Source organism: Monodelphis domestica, chromosome 7 (assembly GCF_027887165.1).
Source record: "Monodelphis domestica isolate mMonDom1 chromosome 7, mMonDom1.pri, whole genome shotgun sequence".
Taxonomy (NCBI): domain Eukaryota; kingdom Metazoa; phylum Chordata; class Mammalia; order Didelphimorphia; family Didelphidae; genus Monodelphis; species Monodelphis domestica.
In genome coordinates, this window is record NC_077233.1 from 129,847,892 (window position 1) to 129,863,833 (window position 15,942).

At 35.4% G+C, this 15,942-nt stretch overlaps 1 protein-coding gene across 11 annotated transcripts in view; it reads left to right on the plus strand.

The window, feature by feature from the left end:
• RFX3 (regulatory factor X3) overlaps positions 1-15,942 on the plus strand; it is a 349,544-nt gene that overhangs the window by 58,775 nt on the left and 274,827 nt on the right. The gene's annotated exons all lie outside the window — the stretch shown is intronic.

A 15,942-nucleotide genomic window follows, 5' to 3' on the forward strand; every position in this document is an offset into this window, starting at 1 on the left:
AAAAGAAATTCCAGATGTGAGATGACTAGGCCAGAATATAGTGAATGGTACTAATCAGATTCTTCATCCTAGCAGTTATACCTTTTTGGTGTTTCTGATCATATTTGCCTTTTTGACTTCTGCATTATACTATACATATAACACATTGCACAAGCAACAATTTAAAACTCCTAGGTCTTTTTTATACACACTAATGTTTAGGTTATACTTATACTTGTAAGTTGACTTTTTAAACTCGGGTATCAGACTTATATCTTTACTTATTAAATGTCATTTTATCAGACTTGACCCAGTGTTTTAGCTTATTTAGCTTTTGTGATCTTTCTGTTATTTTAAAATGTTAGCTACTATTTCTCTAGTTTTATGTTGTCTGATAAACACGTCATCTTTTGATAAACATGTTGTTTGACAAACACGTCATCTGTTATTCAAGTCAGTGATCAAAATGTTACACAGCATAGGGCTAAGCACAGATCCCTTCCTGAGGCATTCTTATAGAGATCTCTGTAAGTCAAATTACTAATGACTACTTGAATTTGACTAGTTCTAAATGATCTAGGCCCACATCCTTCCACCTTGTCCATAGGAATAATATGATAGATTTTGTCTTATGCTTTGCTAAAATGTAGGTAAAAAATATCTGTGTTATTCCCCTGTCTGGCTACCAATGTAATAATCCTGATAAAAAAATAAACTGAGATCATTGTGGCATGGCTTATTTTTTATTAAACTTTTCTAACTTTTGTGCTCTATCTTTCTAACTATTTACTAACAATCCTTTCAAAAATACATTCTAAAAATTTGCCAGAAATTAAAATCAACTCAGTGGTTCTTTATAGACCTCAATTTTCTCATTTCAAAATTTAAGACCACGCTTCTCTTGTGTAGTTGCGAAGCATCTTTCCTATTTCCCATGAGCTTTCAAAGGTCCCTGACAATTAGTGGTTTTAGTTCTTTTACTGCCCTACAAAGTTGAGCTAAGTTTTCAGGAAGAAATTAAATCAACTCTACTTAAAGTGCTGCATCACAAATTGAAAGCAAATTTCCTGTTCATAGCTAATTGAGAATTACTAGTTTACTAAGTGTGAAAGGAAAGTAAGCAGAGGTACTCCAAAGTTAATTTAACAAATGATACGGAAGATGATAATATTATAGTCCTCAGGTCAATTTTAGAATCTTAAATTTCTAAAGAAATGTTTTTAGCCCATAAACCTTCTCTTGGATCTTACCATTTCTGCTAGTATTTTCCAATATTTTTCTGCCCCTTTCTCAATTAACTCCTTAAAAATAAATCTATACCCTATACATTTCTACTTTCTCTCTTCTCACTAGCTTCTAAATGCTCTGCAGTCTGGCTTCTTACTCATCATTTGGTTGAAACTGCCTTCTCAAAAGTTGCCAGAAATCTCTTAATTGCCAATTACTTGCCAAATCTAGTAGCCTTTTTTCATTCCTTCATAGTCTAACTGTAGTCTTTGAGACTATTGATCATCATTTCCTGGATATTCTTTGTGTTTTCATGACTATTTTCCCCAGTCCTCTTCCTTCCTGTCTGCTTCTTTTCAGTTACGGTTACTGGATTTTTATCCATGTTTCACCCACTAGCCTTAGATATATGTCAAGGCTCTCTCTTTGTCCCTTTTCTTCCTCTATACTCTCTTCTTTGGTGATTTCATCAGTTCCCATAGTATCTTCTTCCTTTTTTCATCTGTAAAATACTTATGTTACCTATTTTTTAAAAATTCACAATGAAAATTCTGAAGGAGTCTTGATCTAGCCAGAGAAACAAAAAGTAATATCTAGGTCACTTGAGTGAACTCTTTTCAAATACCTAAAGAGATCACTAACATTAGAAAGACATAGCAGGTGTCAGTTGTTGGGAATTTAAAAAATAATTTTGCTATGATTTACTTTAATTTTGCCTATCTGTGGAAGATGTACTTTAAATACACAATTTATAAGCAGATATTACTTTGAAGTAAGTTTTCATCCTACTATCTCTGTTTTCTTTGCTTTTTGAAAATAAATGCACTGTGTCATTTTGATACAACTTGGCCTTTGAGTAAAGTATAGTATTCTTTAAGTAGATCTACTGGAAACAGTTTACAAAAGGACCTGATAATGCATAGTGTGCCATTGCTAAGAGCTCCCACAATTTCAATCATTATCTCTTATCAGTTATGATCCAGACTACATTATTCTCTTGAGTTAAAGTCCAACAATTACCAACTGTTTTTTTAACATCTCCAATGGAGTAATCCCTTGGCATCTCAGACTCAATAGATCTAAAACAGACCTTATTATCTTCTCTAAAATTCACACCTCTAACCCACTATTACTGCTGAGGGCACCACTACCCTGCTATCATCCAGACTTGCAGTCTCAGAATCACTCTCAATTCCTCACTCTCACTTTACATATTCAGGCCCTCATCATCTTTCATCTAGGCTACTGCAATAACCTCTTAATTTGGTTTCCCTGCCTTATCTGTTCCCATTTCTCTCTCAGCTATGAAAGAGGTTATTCTCAAGTATAGATCTGACTAGTATCTCCTAGCCAGTGAACTCCAGTACTGCTTTATGACCTTTAGGATAAAATGTGAAATCCTCTTTTTGGCATTCAAAGTTCTTCATGACTTGGGTCCATTTGACCTTCCTAGTTTTCTTATACTTGATTCCTCTCCACTTGCTTTGTGATTCAGTCTCATTGATCTGTTTCCTTTTCTCCTCAGGTGACCCAACATCTACCATCTCATTTCCTTTATATTGGCTGTCCATCACTCCTCCTGCTACCCATGCGTAGAATGCTCTTCTTCATCTCCATCTCTTATGTTGTTGACTTCTTTCAAAACTTAGCTTAAACCCTACCTATTGCAAGAAGCCTTCCTGGTTCTGCGGCTTAAAGATAGCACCTGCCCTTTAAGGTTGCTTTCATTTTATTTATCCTGCATCATTCTTGCATATACCTAGTTATTTAGAATTTATTCCCAAGTATTTGAGTCCTTCATCTCTTCTCCCCCCACCCCTCAGGATAGTATCACCTGGCAAACAAATATGTATAATTAGGTTGGAATGTAAGCTCCTTGAGAGTAGGGATAGCATTCTGACCTTTCTTTGTATCCCCATTGCTTATCATAGGTCCTGAAACATACAAATGCTTCTTGATTAACAATTCCTATTATATTTTCTAGCTTATAACTCTTTATTAAATGCTCTGTTTTTATTTTTAAAAATATGAATATATGTGAAATTACTTGTTTTAAATAGTATAACATGGATTATGTATAACAGATACATATACAACTCTTCTGAAATTTTTCTTAAACTTGGATAAGAGGTAATGAAATGCATTTTCACTTGGTATCACGCTCAACTCCAAGATACATTTCTTGTTTAAAGAATTTTAGCACATCTACTAGAGTCATAAATGTTTTAAAAAAACAATTTTAAAATTTTCTCATCAGCTGCAGTTACTACTTAAATGTTTTAAATGAATTGCTTTTAGCAACTAAATACATTCATTTTGATGTTACTGTTAAAAATGTGTAAGAATTCAATTAAGCAAACTTATCAAACATCTATTATGTGCAATGCACTGAATAATATATAAATAACATAGTGCAGGAGATTACTAAAAAGCTTTATGAAACTATTAACTCATCATCCACATTATTGTTACTGTTATTTATTGCTTATGAATACTACTCATGATTATCACAACATAACTCAAGTAGAAAAAGGAACAGAAATATTGGATCTCACTAGAATCATATCATGTACTCTATCCTAACTTTTTATAGTGCTTAAAATTGTTTTGATAGATAATATTTTATCCTTGTAAAAGCTCTTAGGCAGATTTTGTTTTCTTAAATTGCTTTGATCTTTGATTTTATTATAATGGAAATCTAATACACCTTTAGAAAGACACTATGGATCTTTTATGAAATCAATATGATGTTAACCTTGAACATTAGACTATACATATTACATGACAATTCTTATTATTTCATAGTATCTTCATTTGACAGGTGAGGGAACTCAGGCGTGGAGAATTGAAATGATTTGCTTGGAGCTTTCAATCCTAAATGGTAATATGGAATCAGTACTTAGGTTTCTGGACACCTTCTCGTAGGATCCTATCATAGGATCATCCATTTAAAATTAGAAGGAGGCTCTTCAGAGGTCATCTCATTCAAATCCATTTTACAGGTGGGAAATAGGTCCACAGAAATAATTTTCCCAAGATCACACTACAGAGAGGGAATTCAAACCAAAGTTCCCTGAATTCAGATCCACTCTTCTTTCCATTCAAACATTGATATCATTGATATCCGTGCGCTTTTTTTTTAAACTCTTACCTTCTGACTTAGAATTAATACTGTGTATTAGTTCCAAGGCAGAAGAGCAGGAAGGGCCAGGCAACAGGGGTTAAGTGATTTGCCCAAGGTAAATGCTTGTTAGTAAGTGTCTGAGGCCAGGTTTGAACGGAGGACCTCTCATCTCTAGACTTGGTTCACAATCCAGTGAGAACCACCTAGCTGCCCCCATCAGTGTACTTTCAGTATAGCCTTATAATTTTCCATTGCATGATAGAGCAGAACATAGAATTAAATGCTTCTTCCCTAGTATTTAGCATTGCCCATTTTATAAACTTTTCATAATGGTCCTCATCACAATATTTTGGAAATTGGCTTTAGCATTATCCTTGGGCACATTTTGCTGGAGGGGGATACCAGTGTCCTTGGATTACTCTATTGTTACAGGGATAGACTGCCTTCCCAAGTGCACACCACCACCTGCATTTACCACTTAAAGGTTTATTAAATGACTTCCTCACTTCTCTGTGAGGTAGGTATTGCAAATATTGTTGTCCCTATTATATAGTGGTAGAATACAGAAATGAATTTATCTTTTTCCCAAAATCTTCCTTTCAAACCAACACTACTTTTCCTCTAATTACCTAGGTTTGCCACCTATGCTTGTTTGTCTATTAAGTTTTTATAACATTCATACAGATTAAAGCAGTTACATTCTTATAAAAATTACATCTGTATATTTCTGTACTGTGAAGTTTATTAAAATAGTATCAGAACATCAAGCAAGTCATTTTTATGAGAATGAATAATTATATCATCTTCCTGACTAGTGATTAAAATTATGATTTATATCAGAATCTTAAAACTAGAAGGGACCTTTAGACATTGTTTTGATTAAACTTAATTCCACCTGATGAAACTTCTTTTAGCTTTTCAAGAAAGCGAAGTCATCAGTTCTTTCTTCAATAAGTTATTGTTGCTTTCAAGGTATTTTGGTTTCTAGACTTTTATTTTAGTAAGTTTAGAATATCTTTCTTTTTAATTCATTGTCAGATACTATATGATCATAGCTTTCCTTTAATATGTTTTTACTTAATTGTCATAAGAGTCCCAGCTAGTCTTCTTTGTGGCCCATAGCATTCAATTTCTCTGTTTCTCCTTAACACCTTCAATCCTGTATTTACCATGTACTCGGATTTTAAATTCCAGTCTTTGATTTTAGAATTCTAAAATGTTGCTGGCTATGCCAATCTATTCTCTCTCTTATTCTCCTCAATGGGCATCTGTAGTCTCCTCATTCAGTTTCAGGCTCAGCAACAATTTTCAACCAGGATACTGTTGTTCTCTTTCAGAGACTTGCCTAGGACTGGGAAAAAGTGTCTTCAGTTTTGCTACCTCAGGTCCTTCACTCTGAGATTTTCTACCTCACAAGCAGGAAGTAGAAGTGTATGCCCTGTCTTTGGTTTCAGGACTCATTGAATAAATAGCCTAGCTCTCACTTTGGATACCCATCCAGAACATTATTTACATCTTGTTCTCTGAGACCACAACCAAGCAATAAATGTTAAGCCTTGTAATTGCCAGATAGCTCTGGGGGCTCCCCAGTTTCTTTTAAGCCCTAACATTCTCTTGTAGGTCTGTGCAAATGCTGACTAGGAAAAAGCTCTGTGGCTGTGTATGGTCTGGGGGCAAATTAATTGTCTCTGCTGGCTTTTCCATATACAAATAAACTACTCATAGCCTCAGATCACCTACAAGTTATGTAATGATTCAATCATATCTGATAAAACTTTATCCTTCCATCTCTTAGTCTCTGTCCTTACTTACCTAGTAGAATCTACAAAGGGACACAGTCTTCAAATCCCAGGAAAACTCAGTTCTCTGCCTAAAAACAACTCACTTTATAGTTGAAGCATAGTATAATGCCACATTGGCAAACCTATGGCACATGTGCTAGAGTGTGCTCCAAGGGGGCTGCTCCCCTCCCCCTCTCTATGCCCCCCAGGACATTTCTCACATCACCCACCCCTCTGCCCAGCAGCTTGATGAGGACCTTCCTCTCTCCCCTGTTTGGGGGTAGGGGGGTGGCTCACATATGGCCTTTGGCAAGTTAACAACAGTATCTCAGGAGCTGATTAGCTTAAGACTATAAGTTATATGTGTGTTGCTATTCTTTTCAGGAAAGAGTTATCTCTGCATGGTGAAATTATAGGTCCAGACTGAAAAATAAAAAGGAACACAATTCTGTAGCATATTCATTTTGTATCTCTTCTTTTCTTTGTGGCTAAGCTCCTTGAAAAGGTCAACCATAATAGATCCTTCCATTTTCTTTCTTCTCATTCTCTTCTTAATCTCTTAAAGTCTGTCTTTCAGGCTCATGATGCCATTTTAAACTGCTGGCTCCAAAGTTACCAGCTATTTCTTAGAGTTGCCAAATCCAGCAGCATTTTTTAAAATACTTAGTCTCTTTCAACCTTTCTTCAGCCTTTTGATACTGTTTGACTCTCTCTTTTCCTTGATACTCTCTTCTTTCTAAAATTTCCAGACACTGCTCTCTCCTGGTTCTCTTTCTATCTAGCTAACTGCTGCTTCTCTATCTCCTTTGCTGAATCTTCATCCAGATTATATGTCCTCTAACTGTAGATATTTAGTGAGGTTCTATCCTGTGCCCTCTCCTTTTCTGCCTCCAAACTACTTGGTAACCTCATCACCTCTCGTGTGTTTTATTACCATTACTGGATTTTAGCAAGAGAGTAACAAAATCTTTCCCTCTGAATGTTCTGTGCCTCATACCTTTCTTATTACTGTAGAGGGCTTCACCATCCTCTCAGTTTCCCACACTCACAACCTAAGAGGAATTTTTCACTCCTCATTCTCTGTTACTTCCCCCATATCCAGTCTATTACTAAGGTCTGTCAACTTCCCCTCAGCAACATCTCTCCCATATGCCCCCTTTTCTCTTCTGAAATTGCCTCCATCCTAGTGTAGGCCCTCATTTGACTACTGGAATAACCTACTGGTGAGTGCCTGCTTCAAGTCCCACCCCATTTCACTCCATTCTCTATTCAGGCATTAAAAGCGATTTTCCTAAAAAATATTTCCTAAGGACTATGTTACCCCTTCCTCCCAACTCAATAAACTTTATTTTAGTTTAGTGATTTCCTATTGCTTCAATGATCAAATACAAAAGACTTCGGCATTCAAAGCTCTTCATAACCTAATTCTGTCCTACTATTTCAGTCTTCTTACACTGTATTCCCTGCCAGGTATTTTTTGATTCAGTGACACTGACCTCCTGGCTATTCTATAGACAAGACCCTTCATGCCTCATCATCTTTATCTCATCATCATCCTCTGAATGTTCTCAATGCCTGGAATACTCTCCTTCTTCCCTACCTACTCCTTTCCTCAGTTTCCTTTCAGTACCAACTTAAAATCAGACCTTTTACCAGAAGACTTCCTCAATCCTTCTTATTTGTAGTGATTTCCCTCTTGTTAATTATTTCAGTATACTTTGTGCTCTCTAGCTTCCATGCTTTTGTTTATACTGTTCCTTTACATGGAATGTTGTCCTTCCCTCCTCTCCTTTGCCTGTTCCAAAGCTCAACTCCAGTGCTTTCTACTCAATGAAACTTTCTATTATCCCCCAGTCAGTAGCCTTCCCCTTTCTCTCTTTTTGTACTTGTAGCCTACAAAGTAGACGCTTAATAAATGCTTTTTTGATTGATTTATTTTAATATTAACAAAGTATTTTCCAAATATACTTATGAAGTAAGTAGTATGAGTATTCTTATCATGATTTTATAGATCAGGAAACTGAAGTTTGAAAAAGTAAAGTTACTTGCCTATAGCCCTAGCCATGATTCAAACCAACATTTCCTGACTACAAGCATATTTTTTTTGAGAACCAAAAGCTGCCTCTCACTTGTAATTTGATTACTTAGTCTCTCTGGTGTTTGTGATCTTGCCACTAAATTTTGATTCTGAAGGCTTTGCTTGAAAGAGCTACCCAGGTTGTAATCATGTTTACCAAGCTTACTTATCCATCCTTCTTACTTCCAGGCTATCCAGAAATGTTCCATGTCATTTGATTATACATTTTTGTGCTTCATTGTAGACTTAGTATTTGTACCTCAATGGACATGATTACCTTACTTCAGGTACTTATCATACTGCACCTGCTTTTGTATTCTTCCATTCTCAAGTTCATACTCCAGAGAACATATGTTACACAATGGTATATTAAAGGTAGAGTTGTGTAATAGAAAGTGTACTGGACTGGAAGCCAGAAAACCTAGGTTTGAATTTGGTTTCTGACACTTAACTGGCTGTGTGGCATGGGGCAAAGTAATATGACTTCCTTGAGACTCCATTTCCTCTTTTATAAGTTGGGGGCAGCATACTGTTCCTTTACATGGAATGTTGTCCTTCCCTCCTCTCCTTTGCCTGTTCCAAAGCGCAACTCCAGTGCTTTCTACTCAATGAAACTTTCTATTATCCCCCAGTCAGTAGCCTTCCCCTTTAGACCTCATATAGTTCTTTTTACCATTTTAATGCACTTACAGTATAGTACTGCATATTATAGCTATCTCTGTGTATTATCACTTTGTTAGATTGTGAACTCTATAAGGCTTTGGAGCATGTCATCTCCTCCAGGGCCTCAAATAGTCTTTTGTACACAGGAGGTACTTAATAAATACTTGTTAAATTATAATGAATTTTAATATTGCATTAAACTTTAATCCTGCTAGACCAGCTACATTTTAAAAGCCCCATTTGGTGGGGCAGCTGGGTAGCTCAGTGGATTGAGAGCCAGTCCTAGAGACGGGAGGTCCTAGGTTCAAATCTGGCCTCAGACACTTCCCAGCTGTGTGACCCTGGGCAAGTCACTTGACCCCCATTGCCTAGCCCTTACCACTCTTCTGCCTTGAAGCTAATACACAGTATTGACTCCAAGACAGAAGGTAAGAGTTTAAAAAAAAAAAAAGCCCCATTTGGGTGATTTTATCTAACCTATTTAAGATTAAGTTTGTTTATAGGGGATAATAATACTAGAACAAGATTGAATCTCAATGCCATATCCAGTTCTTAAAGCAAGCTTCATCTGTAAGATTGTACACTTTTACTGTTTAGTACACTTTCAGTTTAGGCTGTAACTTGATGCCACACAGACTTCTTCCTGTCCTTATTTTTATTTTTTTTTATACTGATTTTCTCTATCTTTCCCAAGATTGAAGTTCAGGGACTCTGGTCTGGTCCTACTTATGATCACCAAGAAATCTTCGCTCAATTTCTGACCAAGATCAGTTTCCCATCTCTCTCTCAGAGGCTCGCCATTTTTGTGCTGGATTTATTGTAGACACTCATTCAACTTTAGCTCTATTATACTTAAGAAATCCTGAGCTCAAGTGATCCAACAGCCTCTAGTAGCAAGGAGTGCAGGTATCTGGCAACCAGCCATCTTTTATTATTATTTCAAAGAATTCACTTTATATTAGCTCATCTTTCTGCTTCTTTATTAATCAGTGTGGGGTGTGTGTGTGTGTTGGATGGTATACTTGCCCATGTGTTAGGTTCCAATGACAGCCTCTAGTTTTCTCAGAGAATTCTCAGAGGCTACATGGTAAAACCCATATCTGACTTTTGGAGAATCTCCAATAAATGGTTATGTAGACTTCATTTAAAGGCTTTTATAGGTGAAGAACTTACTAAATTATGAGACAACCCATCCCCTGACCAGCTAGATTAACATCAGGGAATGTCTTTAAGTTTTATTTGGATGTCCAACATTTAGCACACTGTCTTTTAGGTGCTTAACAAATTCTTGTTGACTCACAAGATGAACTGAAATTTGCCTCTTTTCAATTTGTACCAAATGCTTGTATGTTTATGTCCCAGCCTCAGGCAAACAAATCTAGTCTTTTTAGATGTGACATGTTTATGCCTCCCCAAGTCATTTTTTCTCCAGGATAAGCATGCTCACTTCTTTTAATTAAGCCTATATGGCATGGTTTAAGTGCTGTTCCCACTCTGGTCACTGTCTTCTGAATAATATTTAATTTATCATTCTTCCTAAAATATACCATCCATAACTGAATAATAGTACTATAGATGTGGTTTTCCTGGGCCAGAATACAGCAGGAGTATTATCACCTCTCTTGGTCTGAACATACCTTCTATTGATTTAGTCTATGCTTACATTAATGTGATAGACTTCCACATCACACTGCAAATCATTGATTGTGTAGGGTGTCTCTTGGTTATCTCTTCTAAGACTATCTTTTACTGCTCTATAAAGATCATGTCTTTACTATCTTTTGGTCTAAATGAAAATTAAAGAGACTTTAGTCATTTGAGTGCCAGTCTGTGAGTTAGGAAGATGACCTAGATTCAAGTTCAACTTTAACATGTTGGTTTTGTGTAAGTCACTCAACCTCTCAGTGACTCAGATGATTCTCTAAGACATTAAGCTATAGGTCAGGTTCCAGTGGTAGAGAGAACTTCTTCCCAGAAATCCTACATATCATAACTCTCAAGTTCAATTCTAAAAAACCCTAAAATGTGCCAGTTTTGAAAATCTTTCCCTTGCTTATCTGTCCCAATGGCAACAATGACCTTTCTTGAGAAATACAAAATTTTGTAGAACGGGATGGCCCAAGTAAAAATCTATTACCTTTTCAAAGACTGAAGGTCAGGAAAATTTAAAAAAAAAACAAAACAACAAACATGATCATACCTGAGGTGTTTTTTTTTTTTCCTTTAGCACAAGCCATTCATGTGTCTGTGTAAAACATGATCTGGAGCTAAAAAGGACCATAGAGGTCATTCTAGCTCCATGATGTCAAAGTAAAATTGAAACATCCCTGCAGGATGCAGATTGACTTAGAATATCATAAATCAAGATTATCTGTTATAATATTATTTATTTTGTTAAATTTCCCAATTACATTTTACTCTGGATCAGAATGAACTCTGGAGTTTTGTTGTATACTGGGGGGCTACAGAACCCTCAAGTTTGAGAACTGCTCTGCTCTAGTACAATCTCCTCATTTTAAAAACTAAGAATCTGAGACCTAGAGAGGTGAAATGATTTATCCATAGCATGTATGCTATGGTGGTGAAATCAAAATCAAAGTCTGTGTTGTCTGGTTCTTCTGCCATTGTACCAAGCTGCCCCATTGCATACTCATTACATGGTTGTAAGATAGTTTAGGTTAGGGTTTAGTGATGATCTTGCAATAGACTAGATAACTCCTAATTCTTAGCCTTAGTGATCTATAAAGACACTTTCATAAGACCATAGAATTTTGGTTTTTAAAAAGAGTCATCACCTAGTCCACTTTGGCATGAATATTCTGAAAGAGCAAAAAGGAAACAATTTTTTGCTTGTCCTGCCAAATAAATAGAAGCAAAGGATTATCTTTCTGGAAATTTAATAGGATCTTAAATCTAATCTCTCTTTTTGACCTTTGAATAGAACAAATTATAAAATAAATATTCAGCGTGGCAATGTGGTATTTTGGCAATTCTTTTCTAGTCATTTTATAAAAATGGTTGCCTGTTCTGGAACTTTTACCAACTGCATATTTAGTTTCTAAGCAAATTTGTCTTTGGCACTTAATGTACTTGAGACAAAATGTGATACTATCTCTAATAATGAGATTTTGGGAATATATTCTGCCCACTGTTATCAAGAAATTGGTCCCTTGAGTTCAGTTACACTGGACTGGCCATTTGATGAGAGGAGATGAATGACATCAGGGTGTCAAAGTAATTACTGTATGGCAAACTCAAAATACTGGTCTTATGTAAGGTGGGTAAAAGAAATGCTTCAATGATACGTTAAAGCCAATTTGAAACAGAGCCACATTAAAATTGACAGCCAGGAAATGCTAATATTAGCAAATGATCCTGGCAGGTGGCTGAGGAATAGACCTAACAACCAGAAGTTAATTTAAAAAAATTTTTTAATGCACTTTTTAGGGCACAAGGCTCTTTACATGAGATTTTCATGTTTTTGAACTGAATTTAGAGAGTCTCTGATATGAGGAAATTTTCAAGAAAAAATAACTTAAGCCAAAGAATTGTGAACTAGATCTGTGAAATATTTCTCATTCAGTGTAATTAGTGTTATTTCAGAAGAGTGGAAGGAGCTATGTAATGTCTTTTGTTCACTTAGTTTTAAATATATTTCCAAAGATTATCTGATAACTTTATTGATCAGATTAATTTTTCCCATTTCCTGATTTTTTGGAAGATTCCATCTTTATCAGATTTGACAAGTCATATATTTCTAGAAGACATTATTTTATTTTATTATCTGCAAAGTAAATTCAGAACTAACAATAACCTAACTTTAGATTATACCTGGGACTACACTGGAAAATGGAAGGAAGATATTCAGGGAAAAGTGAATAATATAGGAACATAAAAGCTGAAAGTTTCAATGTAAATTCTTAATCTATCAATGTATAGAATATCTTTGGACTTTGAAGGGTGTTTTATAAATGAGCAATATTTCTTGATCATCTATTTTCATAGTCAATAATTTCTATGCTTTCTATTGAAGCTTTTTAAAAATTGTATTTATGTGGAGAAGGGCTTTGTATCTGCCTTAATTCTGGGTACAGTAGAGAATGAATATTATAAAAAATTTAGTACTTTGGTCTTCAAAATATTAAAATTCATTGTATATTAAAAAGATACAAATGTGTAGTTCTGTATATCTTAAGTCTTTCTAATTCATTGTCCTTCCGTATGTTTAATATTTCATAATGAATTTTTTTAAAGAAAAAAATCAGTGAAAAATATGAAAAATGTTTTCGTTTGTCCAAGGCTAATGTTGACTTAAATAGGTCTAGGTCTTCATGGTTGACAGCTGCAGATAATTAGCTTTTTCTTCCTTAACAAAGAAAGCAAATGGAACCGCAAGACATTCATTGCCTTTTCTGTCATCATAATAATAATGTATGTATTTAACTTCTGCAGTTCCTTAAATTGATTTAGTGCTAAGCTGCCTACATTACATATAAAGGGAGTGACAAGTGAAAGCTGCAGAGCATATTTGTGCTATAAAAGAGAGAAATGATTGACAGCAAGGTTCCTCTTTAGAAGAACTAGCAGTGTTGTTGAGCTTAAAAGGGGGTTAGATTTATCATTTTTAACACTGTATAGCAGATTACAAAATGAATTTTTAAATATGGTTGAAACTTGGGCTTATTTTGTTTCCTTGTGTTCTTGATTTTGAGCAGTTGAGGGAAGAGCTCACAATCACAAGAATAAAAGGCGGGCCCTCTTCATGAATGTTGTAATTGTTTCATACTGATATTCACAAATTATATATCAAAATAATAATTTTATTTAAAAAACTAGCACCCTCCCATTTCTAATCATTAGAATTTTTACCTGAAAAAAGCCAAAGACTCATCAAATACATATAGATGAAGTATTTAGGGTGGTAAACATTCAGTTGAAATGTATTTTCATAGGATTGTATGCCTTTGTATATCCTTTTCAAAAGGAGAAAGATTTATGGTTTTTCAGTTGGTTAGGATACTTTTAAAAAAGAGCTTAAAATACTAGACACTCTTGAGGCACATGCTTTGACAGAACCTATGGCTTTTAAAAGAAAGCTACGGGGGGGGGGTTGGGCTTTGGTGCTTCAGTTTGTACCTTTGGATATAGTTTGATGGTAACAAGTTTGGTCTCCCTCAGGAGATCAGTACCATCTGTTTTGGTATATTGTCAGTCAGTCATTATAAACAGCAGCATTTGACTTTATGTCCTTCCATCTCTTGAAAAAGGTACTACTTATTTGGCAGGCAAAGTTTTCTTGCTTTCTTGCTCCTTCAGACCTAATTCTTTTGGCTCTCCCTTTTTGGAAGATTAATTTAATTCTTGCAGATTAATCTTTTTATAATTATCAATAAGCAAGTACTAATCCATCCTCCTATCAATAAGATATCTCATCACTAATACATAATAAGGACTTGAAAATCCTAGAAGATATTTTGAATATAACCTTATTTTAAGAATGTTTTTATCTTTAAGAAGTAAAATAAACCTGTCTTTTATTGCTCAATATTTTCCCCATTCTAATCTCAGTCTCAGATAAGGAATTTAGATTTGAGTAAAATCTAAAAAATCAAGGCAAGATGGCAAATAATTTCAGGACTGGCAACATGATAAAATTCTGGTCTTGACCTCTTAATTAGGTAGGGTTCATATTGTTGTTGGGCATTCAGAAATTTAAGTTTTTATCTTTCAAAATTTAATAATGAAAAAAGCAAGGAAAATGTTAAGATCAGTATTTTAAAGTCTTTTACATCTGTCACTTTCTTCTTTTAGCCATTTTTTACCCAAAGTATTTTACTGTATCACCAGAAAAACTGGCATAGATTCATCAAGTAATTTCATTTTGCATAGTAGATTAATGGCATCCAGAATAGATTTTCATCTTGTCTTGTATGTGAGCTTGCTTATTATATTTTATTGTTGTTTCATCCATGACTTTGGAGAATCACAGAATTTGGGAGTTGGAAAAACCTCTCTTAGATGCCATGTAGCCAAGCCTATATCTGAACAAAAATCCCTCTAAAATAAGCCCAACTTTGATGGCATAGGGGAAAAAAAGCTAGAGATGTAGCCTAGTATGGAACATGAAACTCATGTCAAACCACCTGGTCTTTAATTTTTACTAACCAAAGTGACCCTAGGAAAATTGGTTCGTTTAGCTCAGTTTCTTCCATCTGCAAAATGAGGGTGATATATGGCTGTTCTAAACTATTCTGCCTATTGTTTTTGCTGGCAGGCCATAAATTCTGCTCTTAAAATTTACATTTCTCTTTAGAACCACTCAGGAGCAGTATGTTGTGGTTCCATGTTTTCACATTCCACAGGGTCCTCTGCCTCATCAAGAGATATGGAATGGTTTCTTTTGTTTTATAGCATATATATTCATAGATATTTAAACTTATTTAATAGATCTGGAGGACATATTTCCTTCTATTGTTACTGTTGTTGATTTATTTGCTTATGTTCAAGGTCTGAGCTTTCTTTTTCCTGAAATCTTTGGTAATTGTAGTTCCTCAATCTCCTTGTTTCCTCCTATTACTCATTTTCTGTTTCTCCTCTAATTGTGCTTTCCATGGGGGTTAAATTTCAAAGCATCTCAGTCTCTTCCCACACTGGACAATTAATAGTTCATCAACCTAAATATCTGCCCCAAGTGAATTGTGGGTGGTCAAAACTGACCCCAGTAGGAAGCTGTGCACTTTCCTTCAGACTTAGTGGAATGCTATACACACAGGGCAACTCCATACCCTACATTTCTTAGTTCTTTAGCTTGCTACTTAGAGCCTTGCAGCACTGGTGCTTATGGCCACTGGTAGGTGTCACCACCAGGGTAGATTTCTGCAATTTGGAGCTGGGGCCTCCATGGTACTGGAAAGGAGGGGGAACCAGAATATAGGGGTAGGAGGCAGGTTTTGCCATGAGTTTGTGTCAGATCATTAGGTCTTACTTAGTGTAGCCTTATTGCTGGTAGTGTGGAAAGTAGAGGAAAGGGTGCAGCATGAGCCAAGAGTCAGTGAGGGTCTTTTTGTGGTTTTTCTTTTTTAACTTTCTTT